The following is a 16,362-nucleotide window of genomic DNA, read 5'->3' as shown; positions in this document are numbered from 1 at the left end:
CACTGTATTTCACTGTTATATTTTTCAGAGCTAATCTCTCTGGTGCAGGTGAAAACAGTTGGGGTCCCTTCTGTAGAGCAGCTCCCCTCCCCCATTGCATATTTGTGATCTCCCTCTTGATTATGGGTTAATGTATTAGGGTGGGATTATTTGAAAGGGCCTGTCTCTCCTCCCTTGTCAATGTGGTCCTGGTAGCTTTTGATGTGGAAGGTTTATTCAGCTGCTTTCTGATTCTTTTCCTGAAGGAATTTCTCAGTCATGAGTTGTACATTTATAGCCTCTATGGGAAGACATGCTGCCATCTTGAACTGCCTTCCCAGAATTATTTCCAAATAAAGACTCAAGTACCTGGTTCCTTTGAAATATTAATTCTTATAATTATTATTCAACATGGCACTGGAAATCTTAGTTAAAGCATGTTGGCAGGAAATAGGAATAAAAGGAATCCAAATTAGAAAAGTAAAGCTATCTTTATTTGCAAATGAGAGAATGTAGACAGAAAACACTACAACTCTACTAAATACGCTCTTAGAAAAGGTGAATCATGGGGAGTCAGGCTGTAGCGCAGTGGGTTAAGCGCATGTGGTGCCCAAGGGCAAGGACCAGCATAAGAATCCCGGTTCCAGCCCCTGGCTCCCCACCTGCAGAGGAGTCGCTTCACAGGCTGTGAAGCAGGTCTGCAAGTGTCTATCTTTCTCCCCCCGCCCCCCGTCTTCCCCTCCTATCTCCATTTCTCTCTATCCTATCCAACAACAATAATAATAACCACAACAACGATAAAACAACAAGGGCAACAAAATGGAAAATGTAGCCTCTAGTAGCAGTGGATTCGTGGTGCAGGCACTGAAGATCCCTGGAGGGAAAGAAAGAAAGAAAGAAAGAAAGAAAGAAAGAAAGAAAGAAAGAAAGAAGAAAGAAAAAGAAAAGGTGAATCATGTGTCAGGGTACAAAAATCAATATGGAGGGGGCTGGGCGGCAGTGCAGCAGGTTAAGGACACATGGCACAAAGCAAGAACCAGCTTACAGATCTGGGTTCCAGTCCCCCGCTCCCACCTGCAGGAGGGTTGTCTCACAGGCGGTGAAGCAGGTCTGCAGGCATCTATCTTCCCACCTGCCCACCCCTGTCTTCCCTGCCTCTCTCCATTTCTCTATGTCCTATCCAATGGCAATGGCAGCAATAACAACAGCAATAATAACTACAATGACGATAAACAACAAGGGCAACAAAATGGGAAAAAGTAGCCTCCAGGAGCAATGGATTCATAGTGCAAGCACCAAGCACCAGTGATAACCCTGGAGAAAAAAAAATCAATATGGAAAGAACTAGCAGAATGGGAACTTAAGCCTACCATCTAAGATTGAGTTGAAAATAATTAAATGCCTGGTCATAATTTAACAAGAGAAGTAAATGATACATTTTAGACTACCTTTTTTGTTTTTATTATCTTTATTTATTTATTGTATAGAGATAGCTAGAAATAGAGACAAAAGGAAGAGACAGAGAGGGAGATTAAAAGAGAGATACCCACAGCACCTGCTTCACCACTTGCAAAGCTTTCCCCTGCAAGATGAGGAACTGGGAGCGCGAACCTCGGTCCTTGTGTACTAAAGCATGTACACTCCACCACGTGCACCACCACTGGGCCCCAGAAGTAAATTATTTATACAATGAAAATTATAAGTCACCGAAGAAGACACACAAAAATGGAAAGATAATCCATGGACATGGATTTTTAAGAATCAACATTGTGAAAATGGCCATTTTACCTAAAAAATATAAAAATTCACTGCAATCCTTATCAAAGTTCCAGTGACATATTTTCAAAGAAATGGGACAAAAAAATTCTAAAACAAATTGTATGGTATGACGAAGGACCCCAAATATCCAAGGGAATTCTAAGAAAGAACAGCAAAATGGAGAAAAGATGCAAACTGACCTAAGCACTTATTGACAGATGATTGGATAAAGATGTAGTCTAAATGTATAAGAGAATAGTCATATATATATATATATATATATATATATATATATATATATATATATGATGGAATCTCAGGGCTGAGAGATAGCTCACTGAGTAGAGCATATATCTTGTGATGCTCAAGGTCCTGGATTTGATATCTTGCCCCACAGAACAGCACCATGGATGTAAGATGTTTAAAACTAGTCAAAAGCTGACTGGAAATAATGAAGAAATGTGATAATTGCCCTGCTTCTTCATTGCTTCCTTCCAATTTCCCTAAAGTCTTTGTGAAGATACATTTCTGTCAATCAATGCTACTTTTGAATAAAGAAACTGCACACACTGGCTTTACCATGGATTATGAACCTCACATCATATGCCATTATCATCTTCAAGTCACAAAATGTTATTAGGCGCTTTTCCAATTTTCCCAGAGAATGTCTTAGCAAGAACAAAAAGAATTGGGGGATAGATTCAAAGAGCAAGTTCAGTTTCAAGTCTGAAAGAGAAGAAGAAAAGTTCTGGCACAAACCCCAAACCTTGATTTCAGCTCTGGAAGAAGAAGATTCTGTTGACCTGCCCAACTTTACTTTTATTCATCGTCATTTCTTCTTTCTCTTAAGACCTCTTACCCCTATTTCACATAGTAGTCTGCAGTGAGGGCGTGGGGTAGCTGGATTAAATGCATAGAGGCACAATGTGTAACTGCCTACTGTTAATCTGACATAATTTGACATAGGCTGCATCTATAGAATGTATCCCTGGTTGAAAAAAAAAAGAAAAAAAAAGAATCATAATTGCAGGATCTGGCCAGGTCACATCTCATAGAATACAGATTACAGTGCACAGTGATCCAGGTTCAAGCTTCTGGTCCCCACTTGCAGGGAGGAAAGCTTTATAAGTGGTGAAACAGTGCTGCAGGTGTCTCTCTCTGTTTCCCCTCCCCCTTTTAATTTCTTTGTGCCACTATACTAAATAAATAAAACCTGTTTAGAAATAGACACAATACTCCCCACCAATTCACAAAAAAAGGATAATTAACAGTGATCAAGAGGGGTTCATTCCAGGGAAGCAGGGGTGTTTCAACATCTGCAAATCAGTCATGTGATCATCTCAGTAGACTCATAAAAATCACTTGACAAACTAATACCAATTTATGAGGAAGACTTCCAAAGTGCTTATAAAATGAACCTACTTCCCAGCCTAAATGCTCATCAACAGATGACTGGCTAAAGAAGTTATGCGATATATATTCCATGGAGTACTACTCTGCAATCAAAAAGATGATATTGTATCATTTAGGACAAAGTGGTTGGAACTGGAGGTAATTATGCTTAGAGAAATAAGTAAAGAGATGAAAGACAACTACCAGATGGTTTCATGCGTATGTAGATTCTAGAGCTTTGATTCACATGAACTTGCCAAAAAATAAATAAAATATTAAAAAGACAACAAACAGAAGCAAGCAAACTATTTGTAAGACTTGTGAAAACTCTGGTGTTTATCCTTGGGAGGTGTGAAGGTGGGGACACAGAACTTTAGTGATGAATGTGGTAGAGAACTACACATTGTAATCTTACAATCTTGTAACAAACCATAACAAATAATAATAAAAACAAACCCTGCCTCAACACAATAAAAGCCAGGTGTGCTAAACATATGACTAACATCATAATCCAAAGCTGAAAAACTGAACTAATTTCCTTTAAGGTTGGAATCGAGATGAAGGTGCTCACTCTCACTGTTCATTTCACAAAGTACTGGAGGTCCCAGTCAGAACAAACAGGCCTGGAAAAGAAAGGACATCCTAGTTGGGGAGGAAAAAGTAAAACCATTACTATTTGAGTCCAATATGATCTTGTAAAGAGAAAACCCTAAAGAGTTGACAACATCAGTGCCAAGAACATTCTGCCTTAATAAATGAACTCAGTAAATTTGTACACTGCAAAAAAAAATCAATACAGAAAATTTGAATATACTGACAACAAACTATCAGCAAGAGACACTGAACAATTCCACATACAACTGCAGCGCAAAGAAGAGTCCTCAGAATAATTCCATCTATGAGGTAACAAACAACAAAAACTATATGCTGAACACTGTAGGACAGTGAAGACAGAAACTGAAAACAAAAAGAAGTGGAAAGATAGTGTCTTTTCTTGGAAGAGATGAATGGATATTGTTAGAATGTCCATATTACCCAAAGGTGCAATATGGACAATCACAATGACAGCCCACACAGAAAGAGCAATTCTGAAAATGATAAGAGAACTGCAAGGCTCCTAAACAGCCAGCACACTCTAGAGGGAGAAACTGTTGGAGACATCGGGCTCCATAACTTCAAACTAGAGTCTTTTGAAGCTATAAAGCAAAAAACCAGACAAAACACATACAGAGATCAAAGGAACAGAATTGAGAGCCCAGGCACGAGTCCAAAAATACATGGCAATTAATATGTTGTTGTTGTTGTCATTTGCTGGGATTTCATGACTCCGGGATGCCTTTGAGAAAGAGAGAAATAGAGAAAGCAATTACAATGCCAAGACTTCCTTCAATGCAGTGAGGCCAAGCTTGAACCTTGGTCAGGCTGAGGGTAGAGCAGTGCATTATCCAAGTGAACTATTTTTCTGGCCCCATGGTAACTAGTTTATAACAAAAAGGGCAAAAACATACCAAGAGGAAGGGACAGGCTTTTCAATCGATACTACTGGGAAAACTGCCTAACACATGCAAAATAACGAAATGGCATCATTTTCTTAATTCAGTGCACAAAAGTGAACTCAGAATGGGTTAATGACTTAAATACAGCAGGTGAAACCACAAATATCCAGGAAAAGAAAACATCAGTCTTAGCTGCATTTTAAAAACTATGACCTCCCTCCTCCCCAATACAAGGACAATAAAGGGGAAAGTATGCAAGCACATGGGACTGCATGAGAATTACAAGCTTTTACACAGAAAAAATAAACCATTACCAAAACAGAAAGGCAGCCTACTTCACAGGAGAAAATATTCACAAGCCATATATTTGGCAAAGGGTTGATATTTATAATATATACTCTCACAATAAAACATAAGAATGGAACTAAAAATGGGCAGTGGATCTAAATACTACATATTTTCTCCAAGGAAAACATAGATGTCTAGCCAGTGGGTACAGGAAAGGATGTTCACCTTGACAAATCTTCAGGGAAATAGAAATCACAGCCACAATGAGAAATCACCTCACACCTGTCAGAATGTGTACAAACTATTGTATTTTACTGTCGATCATAAACCATTAACTGCCCCTCCCCAATAAAGAAAGTTAAAAAAAGAAAAGAAAAGAAAAAAGAATGAAAGAAAGAAAAAATAAATAACAAGTTCTGGGGATAGGTGTTGGCACACTTGTTTGAGTAGTTGAGCGTTCACATTACAGTGTGCGAGGACCTGGGTTCAAGCCCCCGGTCCCAACTTTCAGGAGGGAAGCTTCACAAGTGGTGGTGAAGCTTCCATCTAATAAATAATAAAGTAAATAAAATATTTGAAAAGAGAATACTTTAGGCGTCCAGGTGGTAGTGCAGACAGTTAAGCGTACATAGTATGAAGCACATGGCCCCATGCAAGCTTTTAGGTTTGAGCCTCTGCTGGCTCCCCACCTACATGGAGGATACTTCACAAGTGGTGAAGCAGGTCTGCAGGTGTGTATCATTCTCTCCCCCTCTCTTCTCAATTTCTGTCTGTCCTACCCAATAAAATGGGAAAAAAGTGGCCACAAGGAGCAATGGACTCATAGTGCTGGCATCAAGCTCCAGTGATCACCCTGGAGGCAAAAAAAAAAAAAAAAAGTCCTTGCAAGCACCTAGGGAAAAGGGAAACTGTCCACCATCATTGGGAAAGCAAATAGTAGCCCCTATGGAAAACAGTATGGAGGTGCCTTAAAAAACGAAAACAGAACTGCCATACAGTTTGGAAAAATCCCATTTTGGGTATTTTATCTTCCAACTAATTTGCACCCCTGTGTTCACTGATTTTTTTTTATAGCTAGCAGGATATAGACACAAGTGACTAAAGTATCTGTCAATGGAAGAACAAATAAAGACATAATATAAATACACAATGGAACGCTAGTTGGTCAGATAACAGAATGAAATAACAGTATTTGTGACATGGATGGACTCTGAGGTTGTTTCTGTGATGTATAGTAATCCAGAGAAAAACACTGCCTGATTTTACTTACTTGAGGTATGTACAGATTAAAAAAAAATCTCAGTTACAGGAAGCAAGTCACAGAGATGCTGTGAACAGAGTGGACCCTATTGTCAATAATGCATCACACATTTGAAAAATGATAAAGTGATCATGTCACATGGATACGAATGTCACAGGACTGTTGTTCACCTGAAACTAATATAATGCACATCAATCATACTTCAAGAAACAAGAACTGATGTCTAGTGAGAAAGGATGTTGAATTCAATATTTTGATGTTTCTTCCCCCATCAGACTTGCCACAACAAACTCTGCTACTGTTTGGGGTGCTAGTCTTAATGGGAAGAGTGTCAGAATTTGACAAGAGTCAAGAGCTGGGAAGGAGGCAAAAATAATACCAATTTAGAGAGTGGGGCCTTTGAGAAACCCGAGAAGCATGGAGATGAACTTTCCCCAGACTCAGATGGCAAATAAAGGGAGATAACCCACTCTTGATTAAAGAATGTGAACAGGCATGAGTTGATTTCCAAGTAAAGCTGACAGGAAATCATTCCAAGTGGAAATTAGGTGGTACTGAATACAAACATATTCATCCTGGGGAGGGAATTTTCAGCCTCTAGCAAATTGCTCCCAAGGCATTCTGAGGTTGGGATTATATCATCAGTATTTAATAGAACCGCTGCCTCTCTCTCTCTCTCTCTCTCTCTCTCTCTCTCTCTCTCTCCCCCTCTCCCTCTCCCTCTCTGCCTCTCTCTCCCCTTCTCTAAATTAAACAGTGATATTCAGCAGCGTAAACTCTGCTACAGTGAGCTCCATCACACTTCTTCCCGGGTAAAATTGGCATTACTTATTATGTACCTGACAGTGATTTTGAGACTTGGAAATTACAGTGAAGATGGCAGCTCCCAGGGGACAGGAAATGACTAGGAAATTAGAGAAGTCACAGCAGGAAGGGCTGACAATTCACCAGTGCTCACAAAAGTCATCACTTTCCTCCTGAGGGCAAGTTCTCTAGCTCAAGAGAGTGAGCAACCCTGAACAGCCCCAGAGGCAAGGAATGGCCTACTGGAAAACGTAGCAGTTCTATAGAAGCCATCAAGAGCACAAGCAGAGGCATCCTAGGGTGTGGGGTCACAGGTGGCGGCACACCTGGTTGAGCGCACACATTACAGTGCACTAGGACCCTGGCTTGAGCCCCTGATCCCCACCTGCAGGGGGGGGGAGTTTCACAAGTGGTGAAGCAAGGCTGCAGGTGTTTCTCTGTCTCTCTCCCTCTCTATCTCCCTCTCCCCTCTTAATTTCTCTTTGCCCTATCAAATAAAATAAGTGCATACTTTAAAAATCAATATATATATTTTTAAAAAGATTCTCTTAAAAAAAGAAAAAGGAAATGGAGTATCTGAATATAAGAACAAGAAAACCGGAAACCCAGAGTCCTGGATCTGAATTTGCCCAAGACTTGTAAGTCTCCATTCACTGGGATGCAGTAGTGGCACAAGGACTTACTTTGTGATGCTCATGTGAGTGCTAAGTTCCTAGCACAGTGTCTAGGATGTTTATATTCTCAAATGGGGTAGTTGTCACTTTAGCCAATGCTAGGCAGTCTCCCACAAGCAAGGAGACAACATAGATGGTATTAAGAACTCATTCCATTATGCTTAGTGAGATAAGTATGGGGATGAAAACCAGCTACTGGATGGTTTCAGGCATATTTGGCATCTAGAGAACTGATAGACATGGACTTGCAAAGCAAAGCATGGGTGACCCACACTACCAGCCTGTTTCTATCTTTCCTAGTTTGATTTCCAACTCTGACACCATCTCTGCAGACAATACCTTTAGCCCACCTGCATGTTAACTGCTGGTTTTTAAAAAATAAACTTTGGCATTGTCTGTGTACCTGTTATTTTATCTCTCTAGCCATTTATAGACCTTTTCTGCACCGAGCAAAGTGGGTATACTGTTCTTTCTTTCAACATTTTAAACTAGAAATCCAACTCAAAACAGGATCTCAAACAAGCCTATTTGAACTATTTATGAATAAGGTAGAACTAAGAACACCTTAATATGTATTTACATTGTTTCACTTCCATTCTTTTATATTGGAACTGCCTGGAGACATTTCCCAACAATTCCACATACTCCTCACATGAGAGTTACTTCTCATCTGTAACACTGCATCTAAAGGATACTGTAGTAGCATAAAAAATGGAGAAAAATTCTTCCCGCAGACAGTAATGAATTCAGATGAGAAGAGGCAATGCTAGGTCTAATGTGTACACATACTTGAGCGTGAAGCTCTGGATTCCAGTCCCAGCACTACATGGGATCACCTTGGAGACACTACGAGAGTTCCATGGATGGTGGAGCAGTGCTGTGGTAGTCCTCTCCTGTCTCTCTAACATACAGAATGACAAAAGCCATCCTAGGCAGGCCATTCCGCAGTGGTGTCAGGCATGTGCAAAGACCCGTGTTAGTTCAGCAATGATTTAAGAAATGAGAAAGGGGAAAGTCACCACTGATAGCTGGAAGTCTATTTTTTGGGATTCTTCTGATTGTCAATAATACCCCAGAGAAAACTCCTGCACTGCAGGTGCAAATGTAAGTTGTTCCAACCCCTGACTCTCTCTCTTTCTCTTCCTCTTCTCCCCTAACATGTGAATGTTCTCAAGTTTCCCGAATAAAAGTTTAAAGTGCCTGAATAGTCATGCCCTCTTCTCAGTTCTTTGTTGAGATAATATGTGACGGACCTTTTAGTATTGGGGGAACAAATGCTGCCTTCCCTTTCCCCTTGAACATAATCATCTCAGAACCTTAGAGCAGGGTGGGGTCCTTCTGCCAAGGACCATTTGATTGGGGGGTGTAGTTTACCTAACAGTAGGTGACACATAGGTGCGACCTCTCATTTCTCATGATATATCTACAAGATACTCTCTCCCTCAATAGAGGTCTCTTTCCACTATCATACAGCAGTAAGAAGTATTCCACAGCCCCTCCATCCCATCCCTTTCCTTCCTTCCCAGAGTTTTTTACTCTGGTTCGATATTCCACTCATAGCCCAAGTTTCCCCTTATTTTCCCTTACTGTCCTCACTTCTTAATTTCTACCTATCATTCACAGACCATACAAAACTAGCAGCTTAAAAATCAGTACTTAATGTCAATAGGAACAGATCTTCAATGTTTACTGAATTTTGAATTTCACCTGTGGTTGCCTTGGCAGGACCAGACCAAATAATTTTGTGGCCTTTTATGGTCCAAAGGCCAGATGTTCCCCATCCCTGTCTGAAAGGAACTTTCTCTTCTCTCCTGCCTTTGGGTCTCAGAGAATTACTCTATTTAATTTCAACTACGGGGTATAGTTGAAAGTCTGGAGGAGGCTTTACTCACCCCTGGATTGGGAAGTATTGATCTTCCCAGAGATGATCAACCTCTGGTTAAACACTGAAGACACCAAGGGACACAAGCATCATTCTTATTGGTGCTTCAGTTCTCCCTGGGCTAATATAAAATTCAGCTTTCTACCAGATGAACACCTGCTCCCATCATGATTTCTTACTCTGTGACTAAATCATTTGCCATTTTCCTAGCTGGAATAATTTCTACAGAGACAAACGAGAGTCAACAGTGACCACTTGGGGGAAGGTTTTGGTTAAAAACAACAATGTTGTTTTGGGTTATCTCACGAAGAGAGAGATAACAGAACTTAAGAAACAAGAAAAGAAAGGGGAAATTCAAAGTAAAATTTGGAATGGGTTTGACATACTGCACAGAACAGGAGGACAGGGAGAGGGGTGGAGTGAAGGGATTTCAGTTCTTAGCCCATGATGAAAAAGGAACTATACTGAGGGTGAGAACATTTTACAGACACCTATAATGTGCCAACAACTTTACTATAACCCATTAACCTTCTAATTAAAAAAATGTTCATTTGAAGGGTACTAGAGAATAAAGACCACATAAACCTTCAGGAGAGTGAACTTGTTTGTTGAAATACTTTTTCTTTCATAGGAGAAATTATCTCCCTATGTATCCTTTGAAAAACTTATGATTTTTAACTATATAATTCAACACAATTCAGCAGGGACATAAGTTACATCAGTATCAGCTATATGTCCCTCTTGTGTGTGTTTGTATATGTCAAGTATCTTGTTCTGCAAGTAAAGATTCTCTGTCCTTGCAGAGAAAGGAAGTGTTTTACAGTGAAACTTCCATATTGTCTGAAACTAATTTCCTCTCACCAAACCCCCACCTATGCTCTTACTCTCTGACTAATCTCAAGATTACGTTATCAAAACCAGTTCGGTTATTTTTCATTTACTCCAGGGATATATAGTATAGATAAATAATCACAGTCATCTAAAAAGTAAATTTAAAAATAAAGAAAAGTTATTAAATAGTGTTTCTTAGTGTAAACTGAAATGTATACATACAAAGAACTCTTCAGCTAGATTCTTCTTCTTCTTCTAGCATTTGCCCTTCTTCCGTAGCCAGTCAACAGCGTCAGGTTGAGCCTGATGTAAAGTTTCGAGACCTCCTTTGAATCTGGAGAGGTGGCAGTCGTTGACTATGTGGGTCATAGTCTGTCTGTAGCCACAGGGGCAGTTCGGGTCGTCTCTGGCTCCCCAGCGATGGAACATAGCGGCGCACCGGCCATGGCCTGTTCGATAGTGATTGAGGAGGGCCCAATCATAACGTGCTAGGTCAAAGCCGGGTTGACGCTTGCAGGGGTCTATGATGAGGTGTTTGTTCTTTACCTCAGCTGACTGCCAACTCTGTTTCCAAGAGTCTGGAACAGAGAAGTTCAGTGTAGGCGTAGGAGACCAGATTGGATGAAGAGACGTCAAGCGTTGGACAGGGTGGGCGAAGATATCCGCGTATATTGGCAGGTCCGGTCGAGCGTAGACGTGGGAAATGAACTTAGATGATGCTGCATCCCGATGAATATCTGGCAGGGCGATGTTGCTAGGAACTGGCAGCCATGGAACCGGGGTGGAACGGATGGTTCCAGAAATTATCCTCATGGAGGAATATAATTTGGAATCGACCAAGTGGACATGGGGGCTACGGAACCATACTGGGGCACAGTATTCTGCAGTGGAATAGCATAATGCCAGAGAGGATGATCGTAGTGTGGAAGCGCTCGCGCCCCATGAGGAGCTGGCCAGTCTTGCAATGATGTTATTCCTCGCGCCCACCTTTGCTGCAGTTTTTATGAGATGTTCGTGAAATGACAGGGTGAGATCGAGAGTAACGCCAAGATAGACTGGCTGGGCTTCATGCCGGATTCTCGCATTGTCAAGCTGCACATTAAGCTCACAGGAGGCCTAGGCATGGTGTAGATGGAAAACAGATGATACCATTTTTGCAGTGCTAGGGATTAGTTGCCACTTTTTACAGTAATCAGATATCAGAGACATGTCTTTCGTGAGTGTTTCCCCAAGGATGTCAAACTTGGATGCCTGAGTTGCACAGCAAATGTCATTGGCGTAGATGAACTTCCTTGAAGAAGTTTCTGGGAGGTCATTGATGTAAATATTAAATAGCATAGGAGCCAGAACAGAGCCCTGGGGGAGGCCACTTGAGACAAGTCTCCATCTGCTAGACTTGTCACCCAGATGCACCCGGAATCTTCTGTTTTGGAGAAGAAATGATATAGTGTTGGCCACCCATGGAGGCAGGCATCTTGAGATCTTGACTAGGAGACCACGGTGCCAGACCGTGTCATAGGCTGCTGTGAGATCAACAAAGGCAGCACCCATCTTTAAATTCTTCTGGAATCCATTTTCAATGTAAGTTGAGAGGGCCAGGACTTGTTCGCAGGTAGATCTTCCTGGGCGGAAACCAGCTTGGGCGGGTGATAGGAATTTCTCTGTAAGAGGAGAAATGCGTGACAGAAGCAGCCTCTCAAGGAATTTGTAACACACGGAGAGGAGAAAAATTGGTCTATAGCTGGCGGCCAGTGTTGGGTCTTTCTTTGGTTTCAAAACTGCTATTATCTTCGCACGACGTCAAATTTTGGGCGTAGATTCGGATTCCAAGATGTGGGACAGGAATGTAGTGAGCCACTTCTTTGCCACGGGGCCCAAGTTAAGAATGAGTTCTGGGATGATGTTATCATAGCCAGCAGCCGTTCCTGGTTTAACCCTCTTCAAAGCGTCTTCCAGTTCAGACAGTGTAAAGGGAGAGAGTTTTGGAGATGGACAAGATAAAGGGAAGTGGGATGACCACTCATGGGAAATTTCTCTTTTCCAGACTGGGTCGATCTTAGCACGTCCAACTTGAGTTAGGTGACTGGCCACTGAGTTTGGAGATACGGGAGGATGGGAGACGGGAGGGGGTTGGCTACCAGCACCCAGACTATGAAGAAGCTTCCAGGCCTTCCTACTTGAGTGGGTGAAGTTCAGACTTTCCGTGAGTTGTTGCCAGCGGGCTTGGCGTGCTGCATCCAGGGAGGCAATGAGATGGTCAGCCACATCTGGGTCGCCCAACTCATCATACTGCTTTAGTAGTTGCTCGCATTCAGCATTAAGACAAGGCGTATAGTTAGCACGTCTCCCATGAGGAATGGCTTGGGAAGCTGCTTTGAAGATGGCTTGGCGGAAGCGCCTGTAGGAATCTTCAGAGGGGATAGAGTTAATTGGAATTGCAGGAATAGATTTGTTGGTAAGATCACTGAACAGACGCCAGTTTGCTTTCCGAAAGTTCCATCTTAGTTTCTCCGAGCACAGAATCAGTGAGAGCTGGAGACCAATGTGGATGATAGCTGGGCGGTGATGACTGTGCGGGAAGGTCTTGAGAACTTGTCTCGTAGCAGGAAAGGCTTGGCCGTTGACTGTGCTAATCCAGCACAGGTCGGGTGATGAGACTTTATTCCATCTAGCACTGTGAAAAGAGCCTGGCTGTTTGGGATCATATAATAGGGAGAGGTCATTCGCTGAAGCCCAGTCGGCTAAGATAAGTAGCAAGAACACTAAATAGCAGGATCCATACAGGAAAAGATTATATTAAATTTATCTGTGTTTGCTGAGGCCATGCTTTTAAAAATATTATTATTTTATTTATAAAAAGGAAACATTGAGAAAACCATAGGACAAGATGGGTACAACTCCACACAATTCCCACCACCAGAACTCTGTATCCCATCCCCTCCCTGACAGCTTTCTTATTCTTTATCCCTCTGGGAATATGGACCCAGGGTCATTATGGGGTGCAGAAGGTGGAAGGTTTGGCTTCTGTAACTGCTTCCCCGCTGAATATGGGCATTGACAGGTTGATCCATACTCCCAGCCTGTCTTTCATTTCCCTAGAAAGGTTGGGCTCTGGGGAAGCAGAGCTCCGGGACATATTGGTGAAGTTGTCTGTCCAGGGAAGTCTGGTCGGTATCTGGAACCTGATGGCTGAAAAGAGAGTTAACATACAAAGCCAAACAAATTGTTGAACAATCATGAACCAAAAGGCTGGAATAGTGCAGATGAAGAGTTGGTGATTACTCTATTTCGTAGGTAGCTAGTAGGCATATTTTAGTTATATTCCAAAGGGCCTATGGCTATACTAGTATACTAGTTTTTTTTTTTCCCTGAGCCTTCAATCTGATATACAGGTGGATCTAAGTTATTGTCTGGGGAGATGATGTCATGGCTGGAAAAGAACCAGAAAGCTGGATAAGGGAAGATAGTAGCTCCCAAATATGGGAAAAGGGCATAAATATTGTTGACTGTAAACCCCATCGATTTGATGTGATCTATAGCCCATATTCAGTTTGGGACCTCTGCATCCCTTTAGATCTGAACTCACATTCTGTGGTCATGAGTAGGAATATTCCAAGCTGCCCCAATTTCAGGACCCATCTTCCTTAGGTGTAGCATAGAGTATGTTGTCCATCCTCCCTTCAGAGGATGGAACATTCTCTACCATTGTTGATCCAAGTTGAGGGCAAGGTCCTATGGGGGGCCTACAAAGGGGTCTATTGTGTTGTTCCTGTTAGTGATGACTGGTAACAATGGAGAGAGGGATTTATTTGAGGTCTAGGCTCATCATGTCTGTTTTGGAATCTCAGGACTCCCCAAATAGGGCCCTAGCTGGTGGGGTGGCCTGATAGTGACTAAAGAGTCATCATTAGAGTATGCATACTTTAATGAGGCCATGCTGTTTATCTATAGAAAACTCCAGAGACTCATTTAGAAACATTTAGAAGTCGTCAAGATGTCAGTAAACTTCAGCACAGGATACAAAAATAAACTACAAAGAGTAGTGACATTTGTATATGCTGACAGTGATCTATCCAAAAAAGCAATTAGGGAAATAATTGCATTTATGATTGTATTAAAAGTAAGTGCTTAGGAACATAAATTTAACCAAGGTGATAAAGACATATAAAGTGCAACATATAAAGTGTTGATTAAGTATATTGAAGGAGACACATTTAAATGGAAAGATATACTGTGTTCATGAACTAAAAGAAATATTATTAAGCACTGTTACTATCCACAATATTATTGAAATGTCCAGACTAACAGAAGCCATTTATACATTGAATTTTAGTCTTTATCAATATTCTAATTAAACCTCAGATTTGAAAATGTAAAAACATTCAAGAAAAATGGAAAAGGTACCTAAATTTTTTGGGGGGTTAATGTTTCTAAAATGCCAGGCAACAAAAACAAAGGTTGGTAAATTAATTTTTCTTAAACCAAAAATATTCTGCCCAGCAAAGAAAACAATTAGCAAAATGCTGAGAAACCCTACAGAGTAGTAAAAAAATATTTGCAAAGCATATTTCAGATAATGGATTGATATTAAAAATATAAGGAATTCAAATGATTGAATAGTAATACCTAAACTACCTGAGTTAAAAATAGAGAAAGAATCTGGGTGGGCGCTTTTTTTTTTTGCCTCCAGGGTTATTGGTGGGGCTCAGTGCCTGCACCATGAATCCACTGTTCATCACCCCCCCCTTTTTATTGCCCTTGTTGTTTTATTGTATTTGTGGTTATTATTATTATTCTTGTTATGGATGTCATCATTGTTGGATAGGACAGAGAGAAATGGATAGAGGAGGGAAAGACGCGGGGGGGGGGGGGGAGAAAGATAGAAGACCTGCTTCACTGCTGCTTGTGAAGCGACCCGCCTGCAGGTGGGGAGCCAGGGTCTCTAACAGGGATTCTTACTCAGGCCTTTCTTTAAAGAAGACATAAATGCTAACAGGTCTGTTAAAGGTGTTCACTGATTGCCAAGGGCAATCAAAATTACAATGAGATTATCACCTCACACCTGCTACTATGACTAGTATCCAAAAAAAAAACCCAAAAAAACAACCAAACAAATAAAAACACCCAAAAGAAACTAAGTGCAGACAAGTGTGGAGAGAAGGGAATTGGGTAAATTTTGCTGAATGTAGTTATAATCATCATCATCATCATCATCATCATCAGTATGGCAGTACTTCAAAAAATTAAAAGTTGAGCTATTATTAGCTCTATCAGTAGTGCATTATTAGCTAAATATTTGTGCTTTTTTGTACTTCTAATTTTTTTATTATTCTCTTTATTTATTTACTGGATAGAGACAGACAGAAATCAAGAGGAAAGGGGAGCTAGAGGGGGGAGGAGACAGAGAGACACCTGCAGCACTGCTTCATCACTCATGAAGCTTTGCCCCTACAGGTGGGAACTGGGAGCTTGAAACTAGGTCTCTGTTCATTGCAACATGTTCGTTCAATCAGGTGCACCACCCCACCCCAACCCCCCCAGCTAAATATTTGTAACCTCTCTTGATGATTGCTGCCAACTAGTTGAGACAGTTATTAAAATATAAAGATGAAAAGGTCTTCGTTGGCCATGAGATGACTTTTGTGTGTGTGTGTGTGTGTGTGTTTGGCTTATTTATTTATTTATTTATTTATTTATTTATTACCTAAAAGATATCTGAAGCCACTGGGAAGTTCTGTTGTATTTTAACAAGGCTTCTTTTCTGATGTGGTGATGCAGACTAACGGGAAAAACAGAAGCATGGAGTCTCTTCAGGATGCTTTTGCAGGCAATGAAAGTCACTAAGGACAAATTAAAGGCAAGAAGCCATGATCTTGATATAATTTTTCCTTTTCTTCCTATCACTAGGACTTCCCCACCTAAGGCTAATTTTTGTTCATTAATGATTTAACACTGATTTACAAAATCATAAGATAATTAATATAATTTACACCATTC

The sequence above is a fragment of the Erinaceus europaeus genome, chromosome X (assembly GCF_950295315.1).
Source record: "Erinaceus europaeus chromosome X, mEriEur2.1, whole genome shotgun sequence".
In the NCBI taxonomy this organism is placed as follows: domain Eukaryota; kingdom Metazoa; phylum Chordata; class Mammalia; order Eulipotyphla; family Erinaceidae; genus Erinaceus; species Erinaceus europaeus.
Note: the sequence above shows the minus strand (reverse complement) of the source record.